A 19,882-nucleotide genomic window follows, 5' to 3' on the forward strand; every position below is an offset into this window, starting at 1 on the left:
GCAATGCTGACTAAAAACATCTCTTCTCCTCTGTGTGTCAGGCCAGGACAGTGGTGCTGGCACCATGAGAACCACACTTGATATTGGACTTGGGCTAATGATAATGTTTTTGTGCATGTCTTTTTTCTTCCTTTGGATAAATTTTCCTAGTAAGTTACTCAATCCTGCAGAATATAATGTCTATAACATGGTCTAACTAAACCAGATTTTTTTGACAGGAAAATGCTGCTGGTTCTGTTCCTGTCCAAGCACCCTACCCACAGCCCTTTTGAAAAGAAAATATGTAACAATTTGGTTTAATTACTGCATCACTAAGTACATGTGCCCTATACACTACGGGCTCAGAGAAGTAAACTGGACCTTAATGGAGGATTTCATTAAGTATCCTCTTTAACTTGTTGCATGTGTATTTTAACCATAGCACTGACTACATAAAACTGACAGTTTCAGCAACACTGGAGTCTCCTTGAAAATACTGACACCTTCAGTGAAGTACTGGAAATTAAATAAATACAGTATACTACACTGAGACTTTCTCTGCTTTAACCCATACATGCCTGCAGTAGAGCAAGCACAGACTCAGAATAACAGACTACTGTTTTAGGATCACTAAAGGATAAAGAGATGTTAAGAAAACAGGAGGAAGTCCAAAAGCTGAAATCACAAGAAGGGTGAATGTATTAAATACAGTTAAGCTAAAATGACATGGCAGGACTCAAAATTCTCCTGATTAAATTGGCATTCTCCACACACAAAATAAAGAAAAAATCCACATCAACCATTAATGCACTAAACATGTGAACCCCTTCATGTGTGCATTCCCGTTGCAGCCACTGGAAGTGAACAACTCACTCTGCTGGATCAGACTTGTTCCCCCTGGAGTATTTGTCACTTAGTGCTGCCATTCTCAGCACCCAGGCTGAAGGGGAACCTCCTGCTGCAGACATGGGGATATGGCACATAAACTGCAGGAATTCACTAATCCCAGAGGAGCCTCTCCTACAGGACAGCAACTCTCTCAAACAGGAGTGCTCAGTTTTGGGGAACCCAATATAGGACTACTAAAATAAATGAGGCAGCTTTTTCTACTACCTCTTCTGTGTAGGAATTCAGTGAAAAATGCACCAGGTTACTTATTGAAGTTTTCCTCCTTTAGGGTAACCCCCTCAGGCTTGCTTTTGCAATAGCAAGAAATTTGAGCTCGATGAAGGGCAGAGCTGCTGGCTGCAGTCAAATGGAATCCACATGCTTGTGCAACATGAAAAGGCAGAATAATAGAAAGAAGTTACTACATGTCATGACTGTAGAGTTTCCAGCCCAACTTCCTCCCAATTTTCCTTACTGTCTGTCTCATTCTCATTCACATCACAACTCTCTAAAAAATAAATAAAACCAGCTGGGCTTCTTTCTGCAGCATTATATCCAGGAAAGTATAGCTAAACCCAGTGTTCAAGTTACACAAATTTAGATCAGCTTGGGATGAGGTCCATAAAACTTCTGAAGGAACTCACCAGTATCATAAAAGCTCAAAACCACTGGCCAAGCCAAAAGGTCTTAAAACACTGGGAAGCAGCTGAAGCTGGCAAAATTATAAGCAATTGAAAACAGACGTGGTAACAGAAAGTGTTAAGAAACTTTAGCTATAGACATTGCTGCCAACTCCAGCTATAAATCAGACAAGTAAAATGGGAGGGAAACCTTCAACAGTCTGTTCAGTGCTTTTTAGAGCAAGAGTATGTCTGTTTATATACTTTTGTATGGTGCTAGAAAAATATGGTAATTTGAATGGAAATACTGCATTTTGCTTTAGAATCAGGAAATTAGAGATCTTCAGAATTTACAGTAAAAGACAAAATTGCAGAACGAAAGATTTCCTTTCAATTTTTCAGTGTCCTCTAAGGTTGTGTTAAAGTTCCAAAGTTTGAAACAAACTACATCTCCCATCCAGGTTTGTTGAAAGTGTCAGCAAGACATGCTCACCTTGGTCTAGAATATCAATAATTTTCTTAATGGATTTCATTCAAATTATCAAGCCTACTCTTTCAAGAATAGGTTGATATTTTGTACAGAGCTAAGGAACAGCTTTTGAGTACCACAGGGTTAAGGAGTGAGGTGAATGAGTAAGGCCCCTCCTAATTTTGGTCTTTGTGGTTAACCTTCCTCAGATCTGGTCCAGAATTTTTTTCTTTCCATCCTAAAACACCTGACAAAATAAAGCTTCTTGCCTCTTGCAGTGTTTTATATCGGAGTTACATTCACTCATCACAGAAATGCTGTGGCTCCTCACCTTGCAGATGAGGAACAAAAATGATTTACCCTTCTTCATCAGCAGCTCAATAGTTAGAGTGAACAGATGGACCAAAATAATCCAAGCAAGGGACCCACAAACTGTGCTGAGCTCTGCCACTCCCCCACTCCTGAGTGTGAGCACGAGCACCCACTGCTCCATTCCCAAAACATCCTGGCCCTCACAAGATTGTCCTCATATTATTCCTACTGTTGTGGCAGCCCACCCTACTCGTATATTTTTATAACTTTTGAAGATTCCAGTCCTAGATAATCACTGTGAATGGCACTGCAGCAACAACAAGCTTTGACCCACAGCCACCACCCTTGAGCTTCTCCAACAAGCCAGAGGCAGGCAGAGAAAAGCTGCGGTAAGGATGACAAGAGAGAGTGGAAAGAAAGTGAAAGAGGAGGGTAGAAGCCTTGTAGTTCACTTAGTACTGGTAATTCAATGATCAAAAATTATATACCAACTTTCTTATTTGAAAATAAGAGGTATTTCTAAAATTTAATTTACCCTCGGCCAAGACTTCTACCATTAAGGCCTTTATTGAAAATATAAAAAGAAAGGGGCTGTAGAAAAACATATGCAGTTAGGTTTTTATGAACTGCTTTACTCATTTTCATTAATGACTTAATAATAATAATATTTACTCTCTCCCAGATGGCTTGATAATAAAATGCAGTATTAGTTTTAAATAATTCCAGATTATCCTAAAGGCTTTTTCTGTAAAAGCTAAAGTAAATCTGTCACTGACCTTGACAGAAGATTTAAGTCAACTAAGACTTTCATTACTTTTTCAATTTTTTATTTTATTTCTTCTAAACTATATCTTTGTGTTTGATTGGATGGCTAAATGGAAAATAAATTCCTGAAGTCTACTTAATTATTTCATCCAGCTTCTCCCAGGCACCTGTTACTTGGAAAGAGTCTTGCATACATTTTTAAGAATCCAGTATTTCTTGCTCAAAGCTACAGGAAGTACAAAACACTTGAGCAACTATTTTTTACTGTAGTATGCAGCCAGGACAATAAATAAATGTTGGTTCAATGCTTCTTGGACATGTTTGAGTTTCTATTGGATGTGTTTCAGTGAATTCAAGGATAGATTGATATACAGACACTAATTTTGGGTTTGCTCAACTAACATGTACAAAAATTCTTTTACATGAAAAATACTACTATAAGGGACAGCTTCACTTTGATTTAATCAGAAATATAGGATTTTTCTATAGACCTGGAAAACCTAAGATTAGCCCCATTCACTTTGAAATAAATCAGATAAACTGTAGATGGCACAGTTTAGAACCCTTTAATACAGAAGACTAGTTAAAAAAAATAAATTAGTAGCTATATCAGAACACATGGGATTATCTAGAATAGGTATATTTAGTAGTGAAATGTGAGACTAAATTACAATAAGAACAGCAGAAACACTGCAATAAGTGCACACTAATTTTGCATCCAAACACTGATTAAGAGTCAGTGTGGAATAAAACTTTGCATGCTTTGATTGACTGTAAAAGATGTGAATTCAGGTATTCAGGAGTGAGAATATTTAGAGTAAAAAAGCTCTGAATGTGGTTTTTTGGTTTTGTTTTTACTGCTAGTGATACAAATTAAGAAGCTAAATGAGAAAAATAACAATGCAATAACAAACTGTATTGTTTTCTTTAATTTTAAGCTTGGCAATGCTTTTAACAAGCAGGAAAGGAGAATCACTAGACCAGCATGTCTTTAAACAATTAACTTGATCAAGGTCAGCATGTCAGCTTGCCAGATCTAAAAGGAATTAAGATACTAAATAACACTTTCCATCCTAAATTATACACCCCAGCCACAGTGGTAGGAAAATACAAGGTAAGGTATTGCTAAACATGAATTAATAGATCATAACTTATTAATTTACCACCTATTATTGATTAGAGAGGCAGTTGGCTCTGACCCAGTAGTGACATACATGTGTTTTAGATATCCATGCCTACCTCCTGTATTTCCTTATACATCCCAACTCCAGCTCTGTGGTACATGAATCCAGGCTCACACCTAAGGAAAGGTGGAAGGTAATGCAAAGGAGGAGTAGAAAAAACAAATAAGAAGGGTCTAAAAACTATGCTGAATTTTTTTAATATATATATATATTAGTATGTTTTGCTTTTCTTTCTTAGACTAACCAGCTGCTTATACTTCTCTAGCATGTATTATCAAACATGCTTTTGACTTGGTTAAATATCTTTCTTCTGTGCTGGAATGATTAGACTAATAAAAACCCATTATAGTTATTATGTACAGAGTACATGGGAACGACTTAGCAAAAGTTCAGGTTGAACAAAGCTCAAAAGATGACTATTTTTGGCACTTGCCTTGTTTGCAGAAGAAACAATATCTAAGGAAGTGAAGTTAATGAAAGGAGTCTGTTTAATCAGCATAAAATAAACAGCTAAAAGCAGGTTGCACAGGGAGAAGCAATAAAAGAACAAGTGACTCGCTATAGTATTGTTTTCTTTTCAAGCTCAGCTCACAACAGAAGGTTTTCAACAACTGTACTTAAATGCCTCGGTTTCAACACTGAATTCCATAAGGAAGGAAAGAAAAGCTTTCAGCCCTTTTTACTACAGTGCTCACAAGCCACCCTGGATCTTCTGTAAGTCTCGTGACATGCTCGTCTAGTAAAAGGTAAAAGCGTAAAATCGATAAAAAAGAACACAATTTGTACACCAGATGCAAGCAAAAACACTGATGGAGCACAAAGACTGAATTTTAACTGAAAAGCTACGTTCTCTGAAGAAACAAACTCCTCTTAACACTATTACATAGACAAGTGTACACATTGAATTTGGGAATGTTATGTTCATCTGGAAATCTTTATATGATCAAATCCTTTTACCTCAGTGAGAATTACAAAATGAAGCTGTAGATTTTCTTCCAAAGTAATCAGTTATGGTGCTATTTTGATCTTCAGCTGCTACTAGAACCAGACACAAATAGTGCATATAACCACCTTTGGAATAATAAATACAAAACCCCAAACCAAAATAACAAACAACAACAAAGCCAAACTCTTTTTCCTGTTTTAAAAAGAGTTAAAGGTAATCTGATCACCAGAAGCAGAGGCCTGTAAAATTCCAGTTTTAAACAAAACTGTCTTGTACAAGTTGCCTTATTAAGATAACAAGGCCTCAAATGCAACTCTTCCTAGGAAATTAGACTGAACAGTATTTCCATCATTAAAAGAAATGTGCACCTTACAAAAACCACTTTCTTCATCTGCTGAGCTCTCTCAGGAGGCATCACATGCAGCAGTCAGCAGAATCAGCTGAAGTATCCAACTGAGCTATCACAATGTGGTGCACACAAATTTGTTCTCTTATTGCTATAACCACGTAACAATCTCAATAGCCTCTGGTTCTGTGATCTGGAACAACAGCCTCATACTACAGATATGTGTCTAGAGTGTGTTTCATCATACTAGAAGATGTGCTTCCATAGAATATTTCATTTTTCAACTGTAGTTTAAGCTTTTAAGTACAGTGAAACTGGTTTCATTGGCAATTTGTCAGATAGGCAAATAGAAAATATAAGTAAAGGTTTTTTCCTTAAAAACTGTCTGGCAAGGTTTTGACCAACAGGTAGGGCCAGGGATGAAGACCATGCTGATCTTTAAGAGAGATGAATAAAAGTAGTCACACGTCACACAACACCCCAATGAAAAACAGTACAGGTGGAACCTCTGAGCTTTTCAGCTCACTGTATCTCACACAACAGAGGAACAAGAGCGCTGAGAACAAGCACAGGAACAAGACGGAAGCTGAGACCAGTTGAAAGAGAAACTTATTCACCATGCAGAGACCAAGAAAATCACTGCTCAAGCTTAAGAGACTTGGAGATAAAGTTTTCTCCTTTTCCTATTAGTTTGTTGAGGCAATCACATCCACTGCTAATGGTCTGTGATGCTGCAGATGATTCTTTTCCTGAGGCCCACCTAGAAATTGTTTATGCTTTCATTATTCAGGCAAAGGTTGTTATGCCAGATATAGCTGCAGAATAAAAGCTTTTCAGCTTCATAATAACCTTGAAGACTGTCAATGTGATTCTATACCCTGGAGAGTCTAAGGTTTCTGAATTTTGTTTTCAGTTCCTTTCCTTAACAAAAAACAAGCAACCAAACAAGAAAAATTACAAAAAACCTGTACAATTTTCCCCTCAGATCACTCATAACACTTCAATGAATCACTGATTACCAATGACATTCCATGCTCTAAAAAAGAACCAGAATAGGACAAAGGAAACTTCTGTCAGCTTAATTTTCTCAAAAACTTAAAGCTGAATACTGAATATGTCTAGAAACATTTATTCCTTTTATTTCTAAAAAAAAAAAAAAAAAAAAAAAAGTTTTCCAAATAAGAATGAAATTAAATGAGAAATATTCTATTCATAAGGAGTCCAGAGTCTGGAAGGTAGAAAAATGGTAAATAGCCCACATCCACTAGCACAGTACAGAAGAAATGAGAAAATTGTGATGTTAAAAAAACCTCTGCTTCAAAGCACAAACGTGCTCCAATGAAGCAGGGGGGAACAATATGCAGTGACTTTTTCCTGGTACCTAAACACAGGAAAACCTAAAATTGCATGTAATTGTAGTGCTCTGTACTGACAGAACAGCTGCACACTCAGAGAGCCTGAACTGGGGCTTGCACAGGAGCTCAGGAGTTCATGGAGCAGTTGTTGTGATATACAACATCTGAACTTGATCTTGAAATAAAACTGTATCACAGACAAACCATGTTCAGAGTTCTTTGGTTTAAAATAAGCACAATACCTGTTATACCAGAAGGCATTAATGCTGTGTTAGCGTATTGATGCAGTTCCACGCATGACTTTGTTTTTTTTCCAGTAGGAGATGGGTTTCTAATTATTTGTTCTAATTCATCTGGGATCTTTGAGCTACAGGTATGACAGAGGGAAGGGAGGGAAGGGAGGGAAGGGAGGGGAGGGAGGGGAGGGAGGAAGGGAGGAAGGGAGGAAGGGAGGAAGGGAGGAAGGGAGGAAGGGAGGAAGGGAGGAAGGGAGGAAGGGAGGAAGGGGCGGAAGGAAGTGGCGGAAGGAAGTGGTGGAAGGAAGGAAGTGGCGGAAGGAAGGAAGGAAGGAAGTGGCGGAAGTGATGGAAGTGGCGGAAGGAAGGAAGGAATTTTATTTAAAGCAAGACTTTTAGGAAAATAGCTTACTGTTGAATAAAATTCCCATGGGTAAATGTATCTTAATTTGGTTTTGCTTTAGGAAATGAATATTTTCACAATTTTGTATGCGTTTTACCCTTTTTTTACAGCTAAAAATGTATAACCTTGCATTAATTTTTGATCATGCTGGGTGTGTTTCTATTTTGAATGTATATACATATCAACATGAAGTTCTGCCAATTTGTTTTCAGAGCAAGACACACTTGGGAGAAAAAAAGGGTGAATATTTTACTCAGTAGCAGCTGTCCACAATTATTTTAAAAATGCACTAAAATAGAAACAAAAAAGAGAACATTATGTGACATTATGATATGATATCAATTGCAGTGATAAGAGTATACCTTTATCCTATGGCTATATATGAAGAAAAAGAAAAAAATGTGACTTATATAGAATGAAATGATATTTCAAAAAAATCTAGAAAAAATTGCACTCTTTTACACTCTTTTCTATCATTTCCTTTTTATGAAAAATATAAACACCTTTAATTCTGAGGGGAAATTAAAATAGTGACAAAGGATTTCTATCAGCTGAAAATACACTAGGTATTACTAAGCTGATTTTTAAATTTATGCATATAAAGATATATATATAGAGAGCTTTATCAAAATCCTGACTGCCCTGCTTTAGAAATGAAACTATAACATATAGAAATGCATATTATCAATTCAGCAATTGATTAAATCTGAAGTGATAAGCAAAAAAATTCTCAATAACTAACTCAGGACTAATGCAGACCAATTCAGTAGACACATCCTTGGAAAGAGGATCCATAGACTGCCCTTACTCTTGCAGTTTTGTGCTGAAGAGCAGCAAGTCAAGGAATTGGAAAAAGTCTTCTTTCACACCAGTGCTTTGCCTGACCAGCTTCAAACTCTCTTGAAACCACATGAGAAGGATGCCTGCTTCCAATATTGACTATTGCCTTTTGTTAATACCAGAACACAAGAATTGTCCAGGTCCCTAATTTTAAGACTTGTGCTCATATACCTGTAGCTTGTCAGCCTTGACATCCAAGATACATTACAGTAGAAGAAATTAAGCAACTTATACATTATAATTAAAATATCAAATCTACAAATTATAATTATAACATTATATGACATATAATAACATTATAATTAAAATATCAGGTCTACAAAATGCATATGTGTACAGAGGGATTTGGTCTAGATGACCTTTAAAATGCCCCTTCCAACTCAAACTATTCGATAATTCTACATAAGGAAACAAGCTTAAAAATACTTGCATTTACAGCTAACTCCCAAGAAGCTTCATTCCTGCTTTATCCAGCTAACCAGATACTCACAGCTGGCTACACAACCTTCACCTTGAGACATTTCTCCATCAGAGCACATCTTTGCTAAGATACACATAAACCTTTATCTTCAAAGCCTCCTCAGGATGCTCCTCACATGCAAACCTTCCACTCAGGAATATTTCACAATTCATAACTTAATCATATCAATTTTATCACTTTTCTAACAAAACTATCAACTGTCCTGGCCTAATTTAAGAAGTATGTGTTCCTACTGGAAATGGCAAGTTGGAACTAATAAATCCGTATAATATTAAAAGATGCGACCTCTTTTTAAATTGAAATCCATCTCATACTAATATATGGATATAATATACTATATAGTCCTATACAGGGAAAAAGATATACATAGGCTTCATTATCTTTCATTTTGGGAGTTAAAAGCAGTTGTTAATTTAGGGTGAATAACCTCTTAACTGAGTTTTTATTTATACTACTTCCTTGTGATGTTTTGGTTTAGATAGATACAAATTTTCTTTCCACAGAAAATATCCGTATTATGGATCTTGTAGATTAATGCAGTTTTAGGGAGATTCAGAATTCATTGCATAATTCTTTATAACTTTTTCTACTGTAAAAGCTGATAAAAAACAGAATCTGTAGAAGGAATGAAAAGGTTAAAAATCTCAGGCTGTAATTTACAGTGTAGAAGGCTACCATGAATGCAAAAAAGACTGATAATTTCATACTGTTTTGTAGAAAGAATAACTTAGGAAAGAGGGTGTTAGGGGAATTCACTAGAAATAAAAGAATATCTCTGCCTTGTAGCCATGCTTAATGAAGGTATTAAATTTTTCTCTTCTGAGGCTGTCATCTTACCTTGCTGAGGTTCACAAATTCTCCCTTAAGAGACATTTGTGTAGCATGCATATCAAGGAAATGAGCTGGAAGATGGATATGAAGAGGGTGTCTCATGAACAGCATGTGGGGAAGCTGAATAAAACACTAAATTTGGCTGCTACAGTGTTGTTTTCTCCCCTTGCTTTGTTAGGGTACCACCATTACTCTTGCACAGATTTAAAAGGAAAGACCAGATGAAAGTAAGGGAAGGCTGAATATGCCAGTGGGTAAAAAGAAAAAAAACAAAACAACAAAAACCCATTAAACAGAGGATACAGATACAAAAAACCCATGGGAATTAATATGACAGAAAAATGAAAACAGACATGAAAATAGCAGAAGTCTGTGTGGCAAAAAAGTGGTAAGGAAGGGAGGAAAGGACTAGATACAACTGGAAATATTAAAAGAAGGCAAAATTTTAAAGAATACAGAAGTGAGTTTTGAATATAAGTCATTTGATGGGATTAGCTTAATATTTAGTTCAATGATTCTCCAAGTGAAAAGGCTTCTAAGTAATTATATCTTCTGAAAATGGGACTTGAGCTACTTTGAAAGATTTATTCAAGGACAGAAATTATCTTGAGGAAAGAGAAGGGGTTTTTGGAGAGAATAACAGCTTTAAACAACATGTACAGCTACTGAAAGGTTAAAATGGAAAAATGAACTAAAAAAAAGATCAAAGAGAAATTAAGATAAGAAAGTCAGCAAGAATAAGGGACTTTAAGTTTTTACACAAATGCAGAATGAAGAAAGGAAACAAGAAATGAATACAAATCAGGGACTTGACACAACAAACTTGAACACTAAAGGCAAATCTGTCATCTCAAACTCATGTGTTTGCACTGAGTTCTGGTACTTGAATTTTTAGACATGGCATTAAAATAGAAAATTCTCATTGAATTAGTGACTTTAAGCAAAATACACCTCTTAATTCAGCAAGGTACTGAGGTAAAACTGTGCTTCTATGTAGCCTGATACATATGCCAGCATGTCATTGCATTGCTGCAAAAACCAGTCCATGAGCAAGAGGGTGGCTCAGATATATAAACCTTCCCTATTTTCTAGCTGGCATGATGGACAAGGTACTACCATTGGCTATTAAAAAAAAATAAATCAATTTCATTTTGTAGGAATACACAAATTCAAGTCCAGACAAACTTAGCCTGCAATGGAGCAGAATAAATGCATTGTTTATTGTCCTCAGTATTCTTCAGTAGTTTCCAGAACACCAGGATAAATAAGAGAGGAGTGACAGCCAGTAAAAATTGACCCCTTCCTCTCCTAACTTCAGGGTGTACGAAAAAAGTGACTGCAGAAACCCTGTGTGGACTCAGTGACCCTTCTAATTTCTAACATAAGGCTGCAAGAGGTAAGTTTTGTTGAAGTACACTAACTGAAATATTTCAAAATGTCAAGATATACCAGTGAAAGTGTTTTATACCAGTAAATATTTCAAACCATTTCAAACCATTTATTTCCCACTACCTTAAAATAGATTTTTTAAAATTTGCTTTTATAAGGATGCTTTCTTCATCTACACCAAAGTAAAGGATTTAAACTAGGGATCATAATCAGTGATAACAGTCTTGATTATAATTTGTAGGAAAACAGTCTAGAGCCAGAGAATAAAAAAGAGATGAGCAGAAGCAGCCTGAAGAACAAGGAGGAGAAACCATGACCTGTGGAGGCAATGTCAACCTAACAACCTCCCAGCTCTGCAAAAGGCTTCCACGACTGGAAGTGATGCAGGCTCAGTAGGGGCTGTAGAGCCTTGGTGCACAAACTCAACCTGTATTTGTGGATGGTCATTAGATAATTCACCACCAGCACATTTACTATCCTATCAGTCAGGGCTAGGAAATGATACAGCAGTGTAGGCAAACTTTTTAAGTACAGTAAAGTTTCAGTCCCCCCCCCATGCTCCCTTCTTTTTATTTTTTTTTTTCTACAAGCTTGCATGATTTTGATAATAATTTCCATCTGTCTTAAAACTGCTTGAAATATAATGTTGCAAATGAAAGCACATCCAGAGTCCTGCATCTGTAATTACATTTTCAGCATAGCTGAAACCAGAAGGAAAATCTTGATGACAGAATTCATGGAGTAAAATCTTAGTGTAACCTTGGGAAGATGAAAATACCTTCATTTAGTATTCATTGACCCACCATCCTAGTTTTGATCAATATTAATTTCTGATGCTAATAAATCTTTACACTCTGCCAAGGACAGGGGTGTCAATAATTGCTTATTATAGTTAGAAATGAAAATATAATCTGGTATTTTTATTCTTTTCATACACAGCAATTATCAGAAAGCATTAAAGTTTATAAAAACATCTATCTCAGGATCCACCAGGTAAAAACATCTTAAAACTTCCTAGAGAGCCATGGTTGATTTAAATACCACGGAAAATGTGTGTTTTTTCTCAATGAGCCACCAAGTACCACCTCATTTAATACCTGTTATGCTGCAAGGAGATTATTTCATATGGACAATCCATAGAGATGAGAGAGCTTCTCACCTAGAAACTGTTTCATAGACTTGGACCTTATAACTGAACACTGTTCTTAAATTTTTAGGCTAAACATTTCTTGTCAAGGTTTCATTCCCTACATCCACTTAGGCATCAGAAAGGGAGCTCCTGACTATTCTTAAGGCAGTGCTTAAAATCTTATTGATTTCAACTTTGACAGCGTCTCTCTTTTGGGAAATGACGATGACTGTCAGCAATATTGGGAGAGAAGCCAAAAGGCTCAGGTAGCCAGTGGTGGATAATTGTATTTTATTTCTAAAGTATCCTGGTTTTACCTCTAAAAACTGATGCCTGCTCTGCCAGTGTCACTTCTGGCCAGCACCAGCAAATGAATATGTTTTAATGGGGTGGTGGTGTCATGATAGCAGGTCATGCAGATGAGAAGGCAATATATAATGACTTGACATATTGATGGCTTGGTTCCTCTAATTTCACTCCTAAAAGGAATTTTTAAGCCCACATGTAAGGTTATACACAAATCTTACTGCACAATTAACTTTAGCTGGCAAGTCCACATTTTTAGTTGGATTCCATAAAAGTTAGTGACTTTTGACTTTGATTATTAGGCTTTTTAATGGGATGCCACACGTTCACGGGGGCAAACAATCAATCAGTGCAATATTCAAACCATTTCATCAATGGCTGAAGCAATTGCTTTTTATCACACAGTCAGCAATCTCCTGCTTTTAGCCATCAGCCACACTAGAGCAGCTTTAGCCCACTGCCATTTTTGCCTCTTGGACACATCAGTGTGTCATTTTTACTTAGCTAGAAAAAAGGCAGTTACGGATTCTCAGTTTTCTGATACTTGTCTTTTGGTAGAATCTTTGTCTTTTCACTTAAAAAAATGAAATTGTCATCCAATTTTACTGAAATCTAATTTATACCTATGTTAATTATGCAGCCAACGAGCCTCAAGGGATTATGTGGTACATTCTTTATCATCATAAATATTGCATTACTTCAAATGCACTTTGGAAATTCCTTTCTCAGCATTTCTTAATGATATTCAGAATTCCAGGAGAGAGCAGACTCTTATCTCCTGATGCTACAACAAGTTCTACTGCTTGTGTATTATTTTTCAATTAGTGCAATATTAATCTTCTTTTATATTTCAATAATCCAGTAAAAATTAATATTACTCTTGCTAATCAAAGGAATGCTGAAATTTCTATTTAAATGCTTTTGTTAAAAAAAATGTTAACAGTTGAAAAGAAAAGGCCTCTGTATGTCTTAATTAAAGGAAATCCATTGGTTGTGGAGGAAGATTTTTTTATTATGCCTGTAAAATTAGTACACAATGTAACTTAAGTACAATAATTATTTTATATAGACAGGATTTATAATGGACTTCTAATCATGATTCCCTTCACTATCTTTCTCAGATTGACTCCTACATTTTTAGGGCTATGTTTGCTCCTGAAACTGCTAGGCTTCTCAACTACTGAAATCCTTCACTGCTAATTTACTGCTATTTTTTTATCACATCAAAAAACCTTCATGCAAACACCTGATGTGCATTCTTTTGCCTTTATGGCCATTAATCAGTAAATGCATAAATGGAACTTGTTTCTACTATCAAGCAAATAATGCATGTACTCTAAAAGGTAAGAGCAATGCAAATCACCTAGCTCCAGGCAGAAAAGTCACCTGTAAACTGTATTTTCTGTTTAAACTCACTGCTGTTCATAATGAGGGCTCACAATAGAAAATGTGAGCTGAGAAAATAATGAAAAAGACACTGTGAGAGTGCCATACAGAATTCTACCTGAGTGTTTGGTGATGGGCTGCATAGAGAACACGTGAAGCTGTGCTGTGGAAGGGTCACAGACTTGCTGTGCACTGTAGATTACTTTCATACTCTAGAGTTTACGTACCTCTCACTTATAGAAATGCTGGTTTGCCGTGCCATAAACCACATTAAAACCCTGACCCACAGCTGTGGCTTCCTCCTTGCTCCTTCAGGGACTGGACAAGGGCTGGGAGCGGAACCGGACTTTGCCTTCTTTGCCTTTGTGGCTTCCCTCTGACCCCCTCAGCACATACGTGTGGTTTCCTCTCAGCTGCACACAGCTCTGATAAGCACAACTAGTGGGACTAATCATATCCCAAAAGCCCTGTGGATACAGTGCTGAAAGCTTCTTAAAATTCAGATACCTCGCCTTGCATTTCAGAAACAGTATGGGGAAGAGGAGATTTTTATGAAGAACATCTTTTTATGTGGGCTGAAATGGATATATCCATTCCTCCAAACCAACACAGAACAACAAGGCAATTCCAAATTCAACGTGGCATTAGAATGACAGTGTTTAGCAATCTTCAATATACAGTGTCCCTGCCATAACTCAATCTGCAAGTAGAAGTCATGTATCTCAAAGAGGAGATGGAAAGAATGAAGCGTGCAGTGTTTCTGAAATTAATTTAAGACAGAGTTCCAACTGGAGTGAGTTCTCAAGTCTCACTTGCTTATCAATTCTTACACCCACTCTATTTGTATCAGCACATGTCAGATTTCAATGTAAACTTAACTGTATTTCATCTGAAGTCTGGCAACTAATATTATTCAGGTAATTTAACATGCATGTCTAAGGTTTAGTTGTGTGGTAGGAGATAATAAAAAAGTAATAAGAAAATGAAAGTGCAATGGTAAAAGCAAATACATTATAAAAAAATGAAGATTTTTTCCCACATTTCAAGTTTGGAAGTTGATTTGTGAAAACAGGGCTTTTGTTTCTCCATTTAGGTTTCGCCTATACTTTCAGACGGGGGCCACTTCTTTAAAGATTTTTATTAATCATAACAGAAACACATTCACTATTAGTCAAATGGAACCTTCCATGACAGAGTTGAAAGATTTCACTCCAAGGTAGAAAGAATATTTTCTCTTTTAAACAAAAAAATGGCTCCACTTTTGGAAAGTTCTTGTAGTGTCCTTCATTTGTTCTGTATACTGTATTGTATTTCTTCATCTCCAGGAACCCTAGATCTCTTTTTGAGGACGCTGTCTGCTTTGTCTGGTCTTCTGTTACTTCCAGGAGTTGTAGCAGTTTTTCAGGATTGTCCTCCCTATTTATTATTTATTCCTTATTAGATACGTTTTTCCAAATCAGTGTGATTTTGGTGTGATGGCTGTTTTGGCAAGGAAAGCTGCAAATAACCTGGGTTTTTTTTAACAGGTCAATCAGGATTGAAAGTCCTAACAATTGCAGAAGACCCAAATCTTAGTAATAGTTGAGAACAGCTGAGAAATCATCAAAAACGTAGAAGATGGAGATGGGGAACCATTCACTGCCTTCCAGTGTTCCATCCTGACTTTGTGCTTCATTTCACTGGGTGTTAGTCTGTTACTTAAAACATGGATTTATCTGTGGGAAGAGGAAGCTTTCCAGTTAATAACTCCCACATTGAGCTTCATCTCCAGCTCCTTTCCTCCCTTCCTGTAAAAACATCAGACCAGCTCCAGCCTGTGCCCGCCCTGAAATGATCTGTCCACACAGCACTGAAAAAACCCATGAGTTTTTGTCTAGTGAACTTACTCAAAGTCAAAATTCAAGCAGGAGGTTTGACCAAAACTGCAGCAATTCTAAATAAAGAATTAGGCTCAAATTTGCTGATATGAGAAGACACTGCTACCTACTCATTGTGCAGTATTAGAGCTTATTAATAAAATAGCATAGATTTATATTTTCATATGTGTCTTTTTAAAACCTTGTAAGAGCTCTATGAGCACAATGTGTGCTAGTTATCTGTCACAGAATTGCTGATTCAACATCCTAAAGCTATCCATAAGTTCTCAGAGTCTTTCTTGATTGGTGCTGACATTGTGCATTTTATGCTGCATACCTCTTCCTTTATTATATATTGATTTTTATTCCTATTAACTATACAATTGTTTTCATCTTTTTTATTTTCCGTTATAAGGTGCTTATGTCACATTAATCCATCTGTCATAGTTGGAGGCAGTCTACTTCAATAAATTATGATTGACTTATAATATATGAAAACAGTGATTTTGTACAGCATTAAAGTTTTATGAAAAAACAGCAGGAGTTAAAGAAATTATAAGTGCATTCATACACATGTAGATAGTTTCAAATTGTTCTATTTTACAGTTTAAGAATTCAATCAAGATACTTCGAAACAGAATAGTTACTATCACAGGCTGCAATCCACAGAATGAAGAGTTCCAGTCCTACTCTTGAGACACCAAGACATGATGATTTGAATTCTGCAATTAACACCACTCTATTATGTTGAGCCTAAGACATGTTTTCGAAAATACATCAATAATTGGCATTTAAATCACATCAAACTACTGAATGCCAAGCTCTTGAACATCTTAAAAATGCAATGCTATAGGGTTGTCTCTGACAGGCATAAATTGAAAGTGAGATAGGATGGAAAGTAACAAAGCATATTACATTCTGATAATTATTCTATTTTGAGAGCATTATCAGAGTGCAGTTAAGGAAGGTGATTTTCGTGGTGAATGGGCCTGTAAGGCAGTGCACAAGGAGACAGCCATGAGGGAGAGTGAATGACCAATTCTCATCCAACACTCTTTGCAGCAACTCCTTCCCACTGATTCTGAAATCAGCTGGGCCTTCTCAACTGTAGTTTGAACTTTGAACCCTCAGCATATACAATATGCATTTCTTTAAAAAATTGGACATGAAACACCTAGATTAACATTCATGAAAGAGGAAACAGAAAAATCCCTAACCTAAAAAAATGTTCTGCTTCATTTCATGCTGTGTGGTATTATTGAAAAGTTAGACAATGAAATTACCTTAAATGTCTCTGATCAGCTTTAGGGTGAGCACACAATACAATCTTTTCACGTTTTTTTTCTCTGTACCCTCTCAACCTGCACCAAACCAAAAACCCTGAGAGTGAGTGTCTTCTACTGGTTTGGGTAAGCAGGTTTTCCTCTCTCCCTTTCATCCAAGATAGGCACTCATCTATTTCCACATCCCTTACAAAGGCAGACTGGGGAAGGTGGGACATGTGTCCTGCTCCTTTAGAGGCCAGAAGACAATCCCTGTCTCTGGAAAAGGAAAGTGAGCATTCCCTCGCTTGGGCTCACCACGTTGACTTTATGTCTTCAACTGCTCGAGATCACTGATCCCTAAACAAGCAGTGCCCCAGGGTGCCTACCAATCTAAGCTTCCCGGCATGAGACTCCTAATTTTGCTTTAAATACATTAACCAGTGTTTCTAGGGTAATAATAAAATCTCACAAGAAAAAATATAGACTTAAAAATACTGAGTTGCCTGACTAGGCACATTTTATCATCTATTTCTATAATCTCATTTTATCATCTTAATCTTATAATCTATTTCTATAATTTCACAAATCACCAAGACTAATAGAGCTTAGTTAATAATATTGCAGGAAATTAGACTTTGGCATCTAATGTTCCAGAAGAGAAGATTTTTGAATAAAAGTAATATCTTTCTTTGAAAACTTTTTAGTACAGAAAATTGTAGCAAATGATTTCTCCTATCTGAGAATTTTCTTATTACAACATTCACAAGAGGATATTCTAACAGCACTAAACACCACCCTCAAGTACCTTTGAGGACACAACTCTGATGAAAAGAGTTAATGAAAACATCAAGGAAGACAAAAAAAAAAAAAATCTACTAAACAGAAATCCTTCTAGGCAAATACTGAAACATCCACAGATCCTGTCCGCTTGCAGGGCTACTGTAGATAGGTACTATCCAAAACCACTTTTTGACACCAATAAATAAAAATGTAGACCCAGCTATTTTCAGGTTTGGTGTCAGGAGAAAAAAGCTGCAGAACTGGAAGTGAACAGGACAGTTTGCACTGTTGTGTTTTATTAGATTTTTTGTTTTTCCCCACACCTCTCTCTCCTACCCCACCATCCTGGAGAAGAAATGTAGCTCATTCAGAAACTCTGCTTTACTGTGAGTGAGGGATGGGAAAAGAACAAGGCTAGTGCCTGACTGAAGCATGACTTTACTGCTACAGCTATTTGAAATTGTAGATGTACATGTAACAAAAACAAAAATAAATTATTTTTTTCTTTTAAAGCCTAAAGGACTATCTGTGTTCTACTGGTACCTCAGGTCTGACTGACCCACCTTTAAGGTTAAGACCATTTCTGCTGGAAGTTTGTCAGCTTTTTCATTACTTGTGGCCGTGAGCTCAAATCCTGCCACTTTGATTTTGCCTTGGGAGCTTGGGCAGTATAACATAAATATTTGGATTAAAATCAGTAGTCATGAAGAATAGCCCCAATCTTATTTACTAATTAAATGCCAGATGTACATTCCACACAGGTATTTCCCACTAATTGGAGGTATTACTTTGATGAATGTATTATTAAGAATTTCACCTGATAATTACAGTCCAAATTGTTTAAAAAAAAAAAAGACACCTCAGGAGATACAACCAATGACTGCATCTACATAAAACCCACTTATTTAATGTTTGGTATTTGAAAAGTATCTTAAAGCCCACTGTAACAAAAAAATAAATTACTTTAATTCAACATCATCCAGCTACTAATTATGTTGCTAAGATATTAACAGGAAAGAATTTGGTTCTATGCCTCTTAAAAGCTTGATTGTTAAATTCATAATAATATGGGACCTGTCTTTCATTGAGCAGAGAAAAATGAAAACCAACAAAAACCAGATCCCTAAAATGAATATGTACAGTTGAGGAGCCTAGTTTACTGTCACTGAATTTTATTCTCCTTTTCATTTTCAGTAATTGCAGCAAAATAGCTGCTCTTCAGGGACATATTAAGGAAAGAATAGTAATTAAGCTTAGGAAGGTATAATCTGTATAAAAATGAATTACAACTGACTCAGTCTAAAAACTAATGTATTACAGATTCAAATGAAAACCTAGCTGTACCCTGTGAATAGCTTATTCAAAAACACTTCCAGATTTCTAGATGTCAGCTCTGTCACTTTGGGCACATTTATTATCCTCTTCAAAATGTGTAACCCTTCAACGTGAAAAATGACATCACTGAGGAGTCAACACTTTTCCTTCCCTAAGGAGCCATGCCTGGGAATAAAAGCAAAAATCCTAAAAACAGATAAATAGAAGCTTTCTTTATGAATGAGCCTGCATGGTTTATCAAGAGAACCACTTAAATGGCCCACATTATTTTAGCAAAACACATAACCCAGCCAAAAGGAGAGAAATAAACATCCCAAGGGCTTTTAAAAGTTACTTGTCCGGCACCAGATTTTGAATTGAAGCCCTTTATTAAAAATAAATTCACCAATGAATAGTTCCTATACTTGGTTTCCAGAGAGTGAACAGCAAAAGGAGGACTAATAATCCATAAACAGTCAGGAGCTTTTCCATAAAATGTTCTTGACAGAGCAATGCAGTAAAACGTGTCGTTGGATGCATATTATGGGAACATCTCTCCTGCTCCAAAGAAACTGAACAAAAATATTTGTGGATTACTAGAATATACATTATCTACCAAAATTTCATAAAATGTCATAAACACCATGAAAGATAACATCAAGTTCACTAGCCTTTACACTCCTGTGAGGTCAGAAGTGGTGTACTTCCAGCTTTAGATGACATTGGGAGAAAGGAAAGCAATATTCTCTCAACTCCAGTTTTAGGCTTTCCCCTTTTTTATGGGATTAGAAACCCACAGCTT

At 36.3% G+C, this 19,882-nt stretch overlaps 1 protein-coding gene and 1 long non-coding RNA gene across 4 annotated transcripts in view; both read right to left on the reverse strand.

Moving 5' to 3' along the window:
* ROBO1 (roundabout guidance receptor 1) overlaps positions 1–19,882 on the reverse strand; it is a 690,461-nt gene that overhangs the window by 409,302 nt on the left and 261,277 nt on the right. The gene's annotated exons all lie outside the window — the stretch shown is intronic.
* LOC148184947 (uncharacterized) overlaps positions 14,989–19,882 on the reverse strand; it is a 50,476-nt gene continuing 45,582 nt past the window's right edge. Inside the window, exon 2 of the long non-coding RNA XR_015771985.1 lies at positions 14,989–15,580. This is a non-coding gene — a long non-coding RNA (uncharacterized LOC148184947). The remainder of the gene's footprint in view (positions 15,581–19,882) is intronic.

Source organism: Pseudopodoces humilis, chromosome 2, assembly GCF_049639895.1.
Source record: "Pseudopodoces humilis isolate 2021_Gansu_Grassland_sample_001 chromosome 2, ASM4963989v1, whole genome shotgun sequence".
In the NCBI taxonomy this organism is placed as follows: Eukaryota; Metazoa; Chordata; class Aves; order Passeriformes; family Paridae; genus Pseudopodoces; species Pseudopodoces humilis.